Source organism: Gossypium arboreum, chromosome 12 (genome assembly GCF_025698485.1).
Source record: "Gossypium arboreum isolate Shixiya-1 chromosome 12, ASM2569848v2, whole genome shotgun sequence".
Taxonomy (NCBI): Eukaryota; Viridiplantae; Streptophyta; class Magnoliopsida; order Malvales; family Malvaceae; genus Gossypium; species Gossypium arboreum.
The window spans coordinates 17,611,225-17,624,353 of NC_069081.1; the positions used below are offsets into that span (position 1 = coordinate 17,611,225).

A 13,129-nucleotide genomic window follows, 5' to 3' on the forward strand; every position below is an offset into this window, starting at 1 on the left:
ATGCATTTATTTTGATGTATAATGGTAGAAAATGAATGTTGGGTGTTAAATAAACGACTTTTGCTAAGTGATTTTCGGTGAAAATGCTGAAAAGGACTAGATTGTCAAAGTTATAAAATTTGTCATAAAAGTGTGATTTAGTGGGAATTGTGGGCTGCTATAGTTATGAAAATGATTCGGATAGGTTTAAAGAACAAAGAAATTGAATGAATATCATTTTACGAGCCTTGGGGAAAAAATATAAATATCACAAAGTTTAGGGATAAAAACAATTTTTTCATAATATGATTTTTGGGTCTATATGAATAATGCAAGTCCCAAATAAGCTATATTTGAAATGTTAGATTAGGAAAATCGAGATTCGGGCTTAAACTGGGAAAGTATGAGATTATGGACTAAAATGAAATAATTAACCGTGCTCGGATTCGAGGTAAGTTCGTATGATAATAACAATGCAATGTTATGTTTGAATTATATTCCTTACTATTATTGCATATATTGTATGATTTAATACATTGGAAAAGTTGATGGAATGGTGTTTATGATGTGGAAATATGACATGGAAGAATATTACAGGAAATGTAAGAAAATGATTATACATGACAAGTGATATATGAAATATGTGATATATGTTATGTAAATTCTTAAAAGCTTCTTTTCTATTTGAGTTATTCCTTATTATGCTATGAATGGGCAATTGGTACTATTGTAAGCATGAATGATATTATGGTCACTATCCATGACGTCACGAGCAAGTGCAATAGAGGTGCAATGTGCAAGTGAGAAAAACCCCTGTTTGAACCTTAGGAATAGTTTAGGATACAAGTGACATGCCACTAGGAATTAAGAAGTCCGAACTCATTGAGTGGTCCAGGTTCGTGATATATGTGGCATCCGAGCTCGTTGAGTGGTCCGAGTTCATTTTAGATGAGAGCATCTGAGCTCATTGAGTGGTCCGAGTTCATAATGGATGCGATACATGTGATTGAGTTCTGGGCAATGGTCTTATGTGTCCTACTGGTGGCTAGGTAATCCTTGAGTGGTCAAATACCCGACAGCTTTTGTGAGCAGCCCGTGTAGTTACACCATGACCAATAGCTTTTATGAGCAGGCTCGTGAGTAGCTCCATTGCGAGCGTTACATGATATAAGGTAGCTTTGGCTACGTATGTATATGTGGCACTTATGTGTAAGTTTTTCGCATATCGAATTGTATTCCGAGTGTTCAACGGGTAATGCAATGGATATGATGAAAGTCCTGAGGAGGGAATGTGAAAGAAGGTATGGTTATGTGATATACTACGAGTGAGTACAGGTATGTACGCTAAACTCATGAGCCATGCCTATGAAGAATGACTTATGGTGAGAAAGTTTCTGCATATGTGTATATATATATATATGAACATATGATAAGTATACAAAAAGGTTTGAATGATGAATAATCTTTATGGTTATGTTATTATGTCTTTGTGTAATTGAACATGGAATCCATGAAATGGTGAGTTCATGATTAGTTGAAGATGAACTTATGATAGTTATCATTATATTGCACTAAAATAGTTTTGGACAGCAACAGTAGTCCAACTTTGAAAATCCACCAAAAATTTTGGAAATTGAATTAGAAATGGAATAAGATATGAGATTAAAGCTTATTGAGACTAGTTACATATAGAGGAAATGGTGTAAAAAAAAGAATTTTGTATTATGAGATATTTGAATTTTTGTGAGACAGGGTTAGAGTTTTTTCAGGCTCCCCTATCTTAACTTTGGAAAATCACTAAAAATTGTACAAAATTAATTATGGGTTAGAATTTATATGACTGAATTCTTAATGAGTCTATTTTCAAGAGAAATAGACGGGAATATCATTCAGATCTCGTACTAAGAGATAAATAAATTTTAGTAAAGAAAGGTCGAAGCTGTCAAACAGCAGAATAGGGTTAAGTTGTCAAACAGCAGAATAGGGTTAACTTTAAAGAATAAACTGTACTTATTGGATAGACCAAAAATTTTGAAAATTTTATGGTAAGATATGTGAATCTAGTTTCAGGAAAAATTAGTGGATCTTAAATTAGAGTTCTGTAGCTCAAGTTATAAATATTTTAGCGACCATGACTCAAGTAGATAGCTTGACTGGAATATGAGCAAATAGTGGAATTATGTGTAAATTCAATTGTGTTACAGTGAGAACATGTAGTAAGAATTTGGTAAAAGTATGTTAATAAATTTCTTTTTATTTTCATATGGACTTACTAAGCTATAAAGCTTACCCCTCTCCTTTCCATTTCTTTTAGTGTTGTCGGTTAGCTCGGGGTTAGAGATCGTCAGAGGCAGCATCACACTATCAAGCTATCACTTTTGGGGTATTGATGAATCTTAAATGTCTTCAAGTGAGTGGCATATATAGGGACTTAGTTATTGATATGTGTTCTTATGATTTGGCCAATATGTTGGCTTACATTAGTACATTGTATATAGCTATGAGATGTGGCTTATGATGGTCATGGCTTGTAAACCTATTTATCTAGGCTATGTATTGATGCCTTGTGATGTGGTCATGTGATTATATTTGTTTGATATGAATGGCTAGTATTATGGTATGTATGCTTGATGAATGTCTTATGACCAAATGAAATGGTTATAATTAGAGAATAAAAGTGTGATATGGCAATAGGTCAATAATGCTTGAACATGAAATTGGTGTGTTTAGACTTGGTATAAAATGAGTAAGCAAAACACATGTATGATGACATATGAATATTACAGTTGAGTCTTAATGGAGGATGTTTAATCATTTACTTGATGCTAATTTATATGTGTCTATAATGTATTTAAGTATGTGAGGTATTAATGGTAACAAAAAAGGCTTGGAAAATAGCCTAAGTGCTAGCCACACAGGCAGAGACACGGCCATGTATCTCAATTGCATGGAGGACATGGCCTAGTACACGAGCGTGTGACATTGCCGTGTGGTTCAATTTGTTTTGCTGACATCATAAACAGAGAGTCACTACAGCAGAACAGGTTTTTTGCGGTGTTTTTGGCAACAAACGCCGCTATAAATCGAGCATTAGCGGCGTTTTTATAAAAGTGCCACTATAGATTGAGCATTAACGGCGTTTTTAGAAAAGCGCCGCTATAGATCGAGCATTAGCGGCGCTTTTTGGAAAACGCCACTATAGATAGCGACGTTTTTGAAAAAAACGCCGCCATCGATGAGCATTAGCGGCGTTAAAAAATGCCGCAAATTATTTCATCAACACGCTGTCATTTTTTGTTGAGCCTTAGTGGCATTAGCGGCGCTTTTTGGAAAACGCCGCTATATATTGAGCTTTAGCGGCACTTTTTGAAAAACGACACTATAGATCGAGCATTAGCGACGTTTTTTAAAAAACGTCACAAATTAATTCATTAACACGCCGTCTTTTATTTTTAGCCTTAGTGGCATTAGCGGCACTTTTTGAAAAACGATTCTATAGATCGAGCTGTAGCGGCGCTTTTTCAAAAACGCCACAAAAACATTTTATCTGTCTGTTTTTTGTTTAAATGGTTTATTTATATTAATTAAAATGCAATTTATTTTTAATTGAATATTTAAATTCTTCAAAAAATAATGATCTGAGAAAAAATTTGAAAATAAAACATATAAAATATATGTTAAAAATGAAAAAATTAAAATACTATTATTTCAAATAATTTTAAAGCTTTTTGGGTATATGAGTGATTGTTTGTCAATTTATATATTAAATAAATTCTTATATAATCGTAAAAGTGATAATATTAATTTTAAAATATTGAATTAATTATCATTATAGTTTAAGGTTTAGGGTATATGGTATAGGGTTTATGAGTTATGAGTTAATATTTTAAGGTTTATGGATTACGGGTTTAGGGTTTAAGGGTTGGGGTTTAAGATTTATGGGTTTATGGTTTATGAGTTAATATTTTAAGGTTTATGGATTATGAATTATGGGTTTAGGGATTATGGTTTATGGTTTAAGGGTTGAGTTTAGGGGTTTAAGGTTTAGGAATTTATGGTTTAAGATTTAGGGTTTAAAAGTTAAAATTTAAGGGTTAAGGGTTTATGAGTTAATGGGATGGGGTTTTAGGATTAAGGGTTAAGAAGGCAGGGGCTAAAGGTTAAGGGTTTAAGGGTTAAGGCATTAAGGGGATAGGGGTTTAGGGTTTAGGATAATTAGTGTAAAAATATATGTTAAAAATATGAAATACTATTATTTAAAATAATTTTAAAGTTTTTTGGGCATATGACTGAATTTTTTAATTTATATATTAAATAATTTTAAATTTTAACGATTTCAAATTTTTAATAATTTTCAAGATTTCAAATTTTATCTAATTCTTTTAAATATTAGTTAAATTTTAAAAATTATTTATTTAAATGAAAAAATTAAAATAATATTATTTAAAATAAATTTAAAGTTTTTGGGTATATAACTGATTTTTTTAATTTATATTGTTTTTAATTTTTAAATTAAATAATTTTAATTTTTAATTTATATTATTTAATCATTTCACTTAAAAAAAGGCGCCTTTTTATCCCCAAATTTCTCCAAAATTTCCCCCTTTAAAACCCCTAATTTTCTCCCCTAAAATCAGTATCCTCAAAACACCCCCAATCTCACCCCTCCGTTGCTTTATTCAATCAAGAAACTCTCCAACAGCGTCTCCAAGCTCTTATCGAAGGTGCCCACGAGTGTTGGATTAACGTTATTTTCTGGCAGTCCTCCTACGAGTACTCTGGCTCCACTGTACTTGGATAGGGTGATGGGTATTACATGGGCGAAGAAGATAAAGGGAAAAGGAAGTTGAAAACTTTGTCTGCAGTTGCTGAGTAATTCCTTGTGGAAAGGAGAAATTTTTTGTAGAATTTCATCCAGTATTCTATACACAGTAAGTCAGGTTTTATGTGTTTGTTGTTTTTATTAATTAGCACTAGAAATCAGTGGATTTTTTGTTCCTTGGCATTGTTGTTGTTGCCATAACAGTTTGCTACTTCATTCCCATTCACATTCCCACTCCCACTCTCACTCCCACTCCCACATACTCATTTCGATGAAAGATTGACTAACCCACTCACAAATTTTCGAATTTTACATCACAATAGAACTGTGGCAGAACATCGAACCAGGTTCCTTGTATTTCACTACAAGTTCTTGTTAAAGCTGCTTTACAATGTTTATAGGTTTTGTTCATTTATTCTTGAGCTATAGCATAATTGACATATAAGAAAGAATATATATTGTACTTTTATCTTCTTCAAGGATTCCAAAGTAGTCGTGTGAACATATATATATATATGATGTGAAATTTATGTCAATCTTCAAAATGATTATATTCATTATATAAGGAAAAAAAGTAATTAACACCCAGAATTACATTTAAAATGATATTGTCGTATACAAAGAGAAAAACAGGAACCGTTTATTGGGCAAGAACTTGCTTGTTCCTGTATGTTAACATCTTTATTTTTATTTTTTGTAATGGTAGTACGTCATATAAATGTTTCAAAGTAGTGTATGATGAAGGCAAGATGGCGTGCAGGGAAAGAACCAGTGGAGGAAAAGGATAGTACATATAGATGATTTCAATCCATGTCACATGAACCCATGTCCTACACCAGCATGCATACATGGAGGGCAAGGCTTGGAAACATCTTTCCTGGTTTCTACTGGTTTTTGATTCATTTTTCACTGGTGAGTTTTGATAAAGGTATAATGATGGACATGTAGTTATTGCAATGTGACAAGGAATTATTGGTGTTTGGTGGATCATGGAATTGAAAGATGTGATGCTTCTATAAGTTAGTGGAAAGACATATATTATTGTATATATATAGGCTCTCAAATTCACATAATAATTTCTAGTACAAGTTTTAGATGACTGTGATGAAAAGGATTATATAATATTTATATTCATTCCACTTAATGTTACTTTTTAATATAAAGAGAAATAATATCATTAATTAGTAGGTTAATGCTCCTTGTGTTCATTTCTTTGGCCAATATTCTTATTTAAGATAAAAATGAATATTAAATATTTTAATTTTTATATAGCCAAGTTTAAATCATTTTAATATAATGAGAAATAATATCATTAATTAGTAGGTTAATGCTCTTTTTTGTTCATCGAATTTTCAATTAGTTACTGCCTAATTTTAATTTACAATAGATGAGTTTTGCAATATTATGATAACCATTACTCCTTTGTTAATTCTAGGAAGCATTTATTCTTCATGCGAATTTTCCCCCAAAGGCATGATATTTTCACTTATCATTTTTATCAATGTTGTTTCTGTTGTCAATTAATAGAACACCATATCCTTGGTTATGGGGTTTTGCTTGGTAGTTATGCAGCTAATTATTGAAAGTTGAAACTCATGCCTATTTTACGAATGCTTACATGCATGGCAAACTGTTGTTAGCCTTTCTTTCTATCATGTTTGTTGCTTTGTATTAGCATTCTCTATGCTACTTGCCCTGCAAAGTTCCAACTTTCCATTTTTATTAAAGATGGCAATCGGGTATTTGGAAATGTTAATTATTTGATCTTTGGCAATTTTGCCCAGCAGAATTAAGCTAATTTTATGGTTCTATCTTTAATTAATGCAGGATTGAGCAATGCTTCCTTTACAGGTCAGTTTCCTGTTTCTTTGTCATGGATGGATGTATTTATTGGAATATGGGACTAGGTAACTTAATACAAAGAAATTTTACATTTGTTTTTCTATGCCTTTTAGATCACCTCTAATTTTAGCATGACAGCAGCCCTCTCTGCTGGGTTTTTTCACCATTGTTGTTGTTATCACTTTCATTTAGGTGTCAACTTTATTTTAACAGATGTTATGCCTTATATGATGCTATATGAGAAAAATATATTCCATAGGTTTTCTTATCCTTCTGTTTTTGTGCCGTTATACTCTCTAAACACACGATTTCCCTAAGCCACCCCACGTCAATAATGATTGATTGCTGATGTAACAATGTTTGATTGCTAATCACATGATTTTCACTTTTGTTTTCTCTTCAATAATGATTGATTGCTAATGTAACAATATTTTTTTTACCAGGATGTTGTCTAACAATTGCATAACTGAGCCATGTTTTTAAGATTGATTGCAAATGACTGATATTGTGAAATAACACTTACATAAGATAAAGTAGTAACTCTGGCTTTGGTATGCAGGATGAACTGCTTTGGTTGGGATTGCTTGATAATTAATGTTGTGGTATTTTTTTTATCCGAGAGTAATTTGGATGTGAATGTAACATTAAATACAATAACCATCTGTATTGCATTAACAAAAACCACTGCCTTCATCTAGCAAATGATTTCATTTCAGAGTGATATTGGTGATTTTGGGTTTTATTTATGTTTTGATATGGCTGGTTCTTTGAAGGTTGAATGTGAATATTTTGCAGATTGTGCAAAGCATGATCCAGTGGTAAATGAGGATACAGAAAAGCACTTTGCAGAACTTTTGACAGAAGAACTGAAGCTAAGAGAAGTCGAAGGTTTAGAAATTCAGTAACATGTTGACATGGCATTACTCAAGGCTAAGAAGTTAGCATCACAGTATCAAAAGGAAGCGGACAAATGCAATTCGAGTATGGAGACGTGTGAAGAAGCAAGGGAGAAAGCTGAAGAAGCATTGCCGGCTCAAATGAAATTGACAACAATGTGGGAAATAAGAGCTTGTCAGAAAGGGTGGAGAGAAAAGGTCGCCAAATCTAATGCCAGACACAAGGTAACCTCCAGTTTGTCTAAACCATCCACCATGGCCTGATAGGAAGAAAATTAGTAGAAAACGTATTTCTTTCCTTCTTTTCTTTTTCGTATATGCTCTGAATCCGAATTCAAGTGTGAGTTTCAGATATTTTATATGCAAAAAAGTATTAGAGTGCCTTATGTTTGTATGTTAGTTAAGTAGATTATAGATAGAACTTGTAATCATCTACTTAATAATAATCTCGTGTCAACTAATTATTCTATTTTTTTATTTAATTGTTTTGTTTTCAACATTTTATTTTTATTTGAGTTGAAAGAAGAAAAACACGAATTGCAATTTTGACATAGAAAAGAGAATATTCATTAGCAACTTAATCAATTTAAATAATTAATGTTGATATTTCACGTGGGAATGGATATTCAAATCTTATATTTTAGATGGTTATGATTTAAGTCCTTATTTCATTTAAGTAACTTCATTATAATATTTTATTTTATTGATATCTTTATATTTAATCTAATTTTTATTATTTATTTTAGTTTTGATTCTAAATTTTATTTTTATTTTAATATTTAAGATAACTTGAGTTCTAACTTTTGGATTTTAATTGTGTTACTAATTTATTATTTTAGATTCTAAATTTAAATTCATTAATTTTTATATTTAGTTTTAGCTAAAATTTTAATAGAAAATTTTAATTTAATTAATATTTTTATCCTTAAAAGTATATAGTTTAAAGTTCAAATTTCAAAAATAAAACATAATATAATATTTATTATAGAAATAAATATTATTTAATTAAAATATTCTTTTAAAGGTTATAATTTTTAGCGGCATTTATGGGAAAAGCGCCGCTAAAGATCATGTTCTTTAGCGGCGTTGGTGGGAAAAGCGCCACTAAAGGTCTGTTCTTTAGTGGCGTTTGTGGGAAAAGCGCTGCTAAAGGCCATGTTCTTTAGCGGCGTTTGTGGGAAAAGTGCCGCTAAAGGTCATGTTCTTTAGTGGCGTTTGTGGTAAAAGGATCGCTAAAGGCCATGTTCTATAGCGAAATTTTTTTATATAAACGCCGCAAAATGTTAGCAGCATTGTCTTTAGCGGCATTTTTTTTTGCGGCGCCGCTATAGGCCCAGAAAAACGCTGATAAAAACTTGTTTTGCTGTAGTGGGTTACACGGCCTAAGGACACGGGCGTGTCCCTGTGTTCACACAGGCGTGTGACCTTGTTTCATGAAAATTTTTCTAAGTTTTCCCAAAGCTTTCCAAAGTTCTTGGTTTAGTCCCAAACCGCCTTTAATGCATGTTTAGAGCCTTGGTAGCTTGTGTAAGGGACATTATGCATGTGATAGAATGTTTTTAATTTAAATGAAATTTTATGGCCCAATTTTATGAAATTGTGTACATTTAAGTCCGGTAACACCTCGAAACCTGTCCCTGTGTCGGATACGGGTAAGGGGTGTTACACCCTATATTATTGCTGATGTCATAAACAGAGAGCTACACGGGCTGAGGACACGGGCGTGTCCCAAGCCACACGGGCGTGTGTGACCACACAGCCTAACCCACATGGGCGTGTGACTCTCGAAAACTAGAAAATTTTCTAAGTGTTGTAAAAAGTTTGTAAGTTCTCGGTTTAGTCCCAAACCACACCAGATGTATGTTTTAGGCCTCGTAAGCCCATATAAGGGACATTATGAATATGAATGAATGTTTTTAATTTGAACAAAATTTTTTTATGGACCAATTTTACATAGTTGTATACGCTTAAGTCCGGTAATGCCTCGTACTCTGTCCCGGCCTCAGACTCGGGTAAGGGGTGTTACATTTAGTGGTATTAGAGTTATGGTTTAGTCAGTTCTCAGACTAATCTAGCACGTGTGAGGGTTTAGCTATACATGCCATAGATTTGTGATAGTGTGATGTCTCCCAATGCGAATGAGAACCATCTTGTTTAAACAAATGTAACTCTCCAACTGAGCTACACCCGACCCTGTTGATAGTGGTACTAGAGTAATTGAGTAAAGTGCAATTATGATGAGTTGAAAATCGAAAAGGTATGAATAAGAATTCATGATATATATATGTATGTACATATATGAGACGTAAGAAACATGAAATAGAATGTGTAAGCGGCATAATGAGCTTATCTACTATAAGACTGATTTGCTCGATTGAATGTATGTGTTCAGGTAACTTACCAAAAATATTGTTGGAATGAATTTCCTGTATACTTATTTGAATAATTATGATTGGCAAACTCGTATAGTTTAAGTAAATGTGTTAAATCGATTGGATTGATTTATATGATTGTAATGATATGTATATGATGATGTGCGAGATGAAAGATTCGATTGTGATACATTTATTCATATTTGTTAGCCCTCACATGATGTTATGTGTCTGATATGTTTGATTAAGTGAATGTGACGAGAAAAGACATTCGAAATTCATAGAATGTATGCATAAGTGAACTTGATTGAATAAGATAATCGAAAAATCTATGAAATAAAAATATGAATGATAGTTTTCCTGAAATGAATGATATAATTGTGAGGACGTCACTTTGATGATGAAAGTTGTGTCATACGTATATGTGTATGAGAGACGAGTTAGGAACCTTACGATCTCACCCTTCCCCCTTACCAGAGTGGTATTTTGTAATGGAATTTTGTGAGAAATGTATTAAATAAACTCACAAGTGTGAAACTAAAGAGTTTAGTGATAGAATAGCTATGAATATGATCAGAGATTGAGAACAGGTTGATAAGTAAAGCCAGAATTAGTAAGGTATCATATCGACCCGAAAAATCGATCTATTCTGATACGATGGCGAGAAAAGTATTAATCAAAATTTCTTCAAAATTGATATTCTTTAGTGAAAAGAATAATATGAAATTTGTGATGGTTGAAATAGTTAGAGGAATAATATTTGAAATGCGTGAAATCTAAGTGTGACGGTTATGGTTGAACAGAAGTGCAATTGAAGTTATATGTGCAAAATTGTATAAAATATAAATGTTTGAGGGAAAATGTGAAAAATTGTAATTAAGAAGTTATATGTATTGAATTGAATATTATATGAAATTGAAGTTAATAATTGAAATAAATCAAATTATAGATCAAGAACAAGTAGATAATCGAGAAAAAGGGAAGGTTGCAGAATAGTACGACTGGCATGCCAATAGGTTATAATGTGCACTGTATGGGATTGGTGTGTGATGAGGTGATGACACCTGACTTGTGTTTATACACACTGAGTATACTGAGGTTCAACATTTGTTGTGAACTATCGTGTTATATTACAGTGATTTTGGCGTGTTACTGGGGGGCGGATGTAAAGCCTTCGGGCTGAGCACTCGGTGCCTAGGCGTGTTATCAGAGGGATGTTAGCCTATGAGCTAGGTACTTGGTGCCAAGGCATGTTTCCCGTTGGATTAGCTTGTTTGAGCATTTAGTGTGTTTCGGATAGATAATTGTGTACTCTTATCCATATATCATTCATCGGGCATTGTTTTTAGTGTTAAATGACTTGTTATTTAGTTTTCTGAAGAATTGTTCTTGAATTCTTGATAGCCTTGTGACTTGATATTAAATGGTTTCGTATAGTTATAATCAAATGTATCTCGTACTTGTTTGTTTATAATCTCACCATTATGGATTGCGGATGACAGGAAACACGAACTATTAATCTTGTTATTAAAATTTTTATGCAATTTCCGTAAGCTTTATCGCTTAACCATCGAATTTACTAAGCTTTATAGAAGCTTACTCGTGTCATTTATTTTATTTTCTTGTAGATAGCGCTTTTGAGGAAATTGGGCGATGGGATCAATCCAAAGGAATCACACTATCAGGATATCTTTTGGTAGTTGTTAAATGTTTACTTTTGGCTTATATGGCATGTAATAGGTGAAATTTGTATATGTTTTAATTGGCTATTATATATGGTATTGGTTAGAGTGATGAAATGATGTAATAGCACATATGTAATTATGCTTTAGACCTTGGTGTGTTTATGATCTTGTTGTGCTAATTGGTCATTTGGTATAAACTTACAAAGGTGCTTGAATTATGCTATATGTGAATGTGTTTGAATGAGAAGAGAATGGTATGTTATGACATGAGTTAATGTATGGTTTTTGAGCTTACAAACAAATTGGTATATGCTTATGACATGATAACATAACTTCAATTTTGGATTGTTTAGGTGTGTGAATTGTGGTGCCTTTTGATGGCATATTGGTTAGACATAGGATGGATGAATATTTGGCATATTCTTGGTGTTTTGAATGTGTTAGTAACCATGTAAAATAAGCTAGTTATGGTGTGTCTTAGTGTGCAAGAAATGATGCTTGATTTGGCTTATTTTAGAGGTTAAAAATGGAACACATGGCTTAGGACACGGGTTGTCACATAGCCGTGTGCCACACACGGCCACCCCATATGGTCGTGTGTCATTATGGTTTTAGGTGCAGGTTTCACATGGTCTGAGACACAACTTGCGACACGGCTATGTGTCTCAAGTCAGTATGTAACATAGTTTGGTACACAGCCTACGACAAGACTGTGTGGCCTTATTTTGAATACTCATACGGGTGAACACACGAGCTGGGACATGGCCATGTGTCCAAGCTTCTAATGTCCACACGATTTGGGCTATGTGTCAAGACTTTATCCCCTATTTTCAAAATTTTCAATTTTTCCCAAAATCTTCTAATTTTTTTCGAATTGATCCAGAATGTTCCCAAATTATTTTTAGGGCCCCGTAGGATCGATTTAAGGCATGTAAGTTTATTTTTACCATGATTAGATTCAATTATTAAATGTTAACATTTAAATTGTATAATTTTTTCTGTTGTGAAGTTAAATGTTCTATTTTGCTCAGTAATACTTCGTAACCCTAATCTGGCAACGAATACGGGTTAGGGGTGTTACAAAAATAGCTAAGTAGGGGAATGATATCTCTTCTTTTACCCAATCTGAGTTTGAGACGGTTTATGATACATAAGAGAGATTTAAGGATCTTTTAAGAATGTGCCCTCATCATGGTTTATCTTTGTGGCTACAGGTTCAAAACTTTTATAATGCTTTGAATCTCTCATTTAGGCAAATGATTGATGCAACAACCAGATGAACACTGAATAAAAAAACACCTAAAGCAACCCAAAAGTTTATGAAGAAGATGACACTGAATAATTATTAGTAGCAAGTTACGAGAGTAAAGCCTACCAAGGCAACTGGTGTTTTTTTATGTAGATACAGTTACTATGTTGGCAAGTTAGGTTAAAGCTTTTGGTAGAAAAATTGATGGTTTGAGTCTAGGGAAACAAGCAATTCCTGTGATGCAATGTGATGTGACTGGAGCGGGTATGATCAGTCAAGCATGC

At 32.8% G+C, this 13,129-nt stretch overlaps 1 non-coding gene and 1 pseudogene across 1 annotated transcript; one reads left to right on the forward strand and one right to left on the reverse strand.

The window, feature by feature from the left end:
- Nucleotides 1-6,603: 6,603 nt before the first annotated feature.
- LOC108477956 (uncharacterized) lies at nucleotides 6,604-7,784 on the forward strand (annotated as a pseudogene).
- A 4,903-nt stretch (nucleotides 7,785-12,687) lies between these two features.
- LOC128285844 (small nucleolar RNA R71) lies at nucleotides 12,688-12,794 on the reverse strand. The gene has a single exon (XR_008276392.1). It is a non-coding gene; the product is annotated as a small nucleolar RNA R71 (small nucleolar RNA).
- Nucleotides 12,795-13,129: the final 335 nt, after the last annotated feature.